Source organism: Cyprinodon variegatus, unplaced genomic scaffold (assembly GCF_000732505.1).
Source record: "Cyprinodon variegatus isolate N-32 unplaced genomic scaffold, C_variegatus-1.0 Scaffold691, whole genome shotgun sequence".
In the NCBI taxonomy this organism is placed as follows: domain Eukaryota; kingdom Metazoa; phylum Chordata; class Actinopteri; order Cyprinodontiformes; family Cyprinodontidae; genus Cyprinodon; species Cyprinodon variegatus.
The window spans coordinates 456,208-457,583 of record NW_015151144.1 but is presented as its reverse complement, the minus strand read 5'-3'; the positions used below and the strand labels follow the sequence as shown (position 1 = coordinate 457,583).

The following is a 1,376-nucleotide window of genomic DNA, read 5'->3' as shown; positions in this document are numbered from 1 at the left end:
GCTACGCCTCTGAGGACAGCAGCAGCTGTCTGGAGCGAACTTTAATTGGACTTGGCATAACAAGCAACCTCGGTTCACCTTTAGGAAAGAAAGCAATCAACATCTTACTCCCCACCTTTTGCTTTTGGGGATTATGATCGCTGAGTTCGAATTGAAGGGCTGCTATTGGACTAATACATACCGTATATATATATATATATATATATGTGTGTGTGTGTGTGGTATTGCATATATGTAGTTTATTCAGTAATGTCTTACAAAGCTCAGATACCTTCGCAAGGTTATCTCTCGATAGTTGATGTAAACAGTCCGTGGATTCAAACAATAATACGCTGCAAAGTGTTTCTTCTGCTCAGCAGGTAAGGGTAGCAGGTCGACCTCCCCAAGATGGCGCCCGTAATTTCTGCGCCGCGACAGGCAATGCGTCGTCGATTCTTTTGTGTGCCTATGTTGCGGGCCATCCCCTTAAGCCCTTAACACAACGAGGTAGTACGTAAGTGTTCATGTCCCTAGTCGGATTCAGCTGAATTTAGACCCCCAGAAAGTCAAAGATGGATAAATAAATGAATGACTTCGCAGTGTCGTGGTGTGTGAGGAACTAATAACCATTTTTCACATCAGTAGGCGGAGTTGTCAGGATGGCCGAGCGGTCTAAGGCGCCAGACTCAAGGATTATACCTTCCTGTGAAGCGGGACTTCTGGTCTCCGATTGGAGGCGTGGGTTCGAATCCCACTTCTGACAGCAATTTTTTTTTTTTTTACATAAAGCAGTTATTTCACTGCGTATTTTCTGTAATTTAATCAAATCGTTAATTCAATTATCAATTATTTAACCTTCAATAGTTAATCGGTAATTCAATCAAATTGTTCATAACAGGTAATCACATTGAGCAAAATATATGAATTTATCTAAACAATAAGTGTTTTGAATCGTATCCAAAACAAAAAGAAATAATACTATATAAGGTTAAAAACAACAACAACAACAACGCATATGAGTGTGTTAAGATTTAAGGTTGCTTATAAAAAAGAAATGACAATAAAAGTTGATTTGATTGGATTTTCCTCTGGACGTGAAATATCACTATGAAATTAAACAGTTCGCACATTGAAGAGCAGCATAATATTATAATACAAATACTAAAAAAATAAATTAATAATAATAATGCTGTGTTTATAATACAGGTTTCTTATTCATTATTCACACTTGAAGAATTACACCAAAAGCGAGAACCATGCAAAGAATAAAAGGAAAATAAGTGATAATATTGATATAAACTCAAATCACAGTCCATATATATAAAATAATATACACTTTATATGAACAATTAGAGCACCTTGTACGACTAATGGGACATTAAAAAGATTATTTAAGT

The 1,376-nt window shown here is 36.3% G+C and overlaps 1 non-coding gene across 1 annotated transcript; it reads left to right on the top strand.

Moving 5' to 3' along the window:
* The first annotated feature begins 632 nt into the window (after nt 1-632).
* On the top strand, nt 633-742 carry trnal-caa. The gene is made up of 2 exons: nt 633-670; nt 697-742. It is a non-coding gene; the product is annotated as a tRNA-Leu (tRNA).
* Nucleotides 743-1,376: the final 634 nt, after the last annotated feature.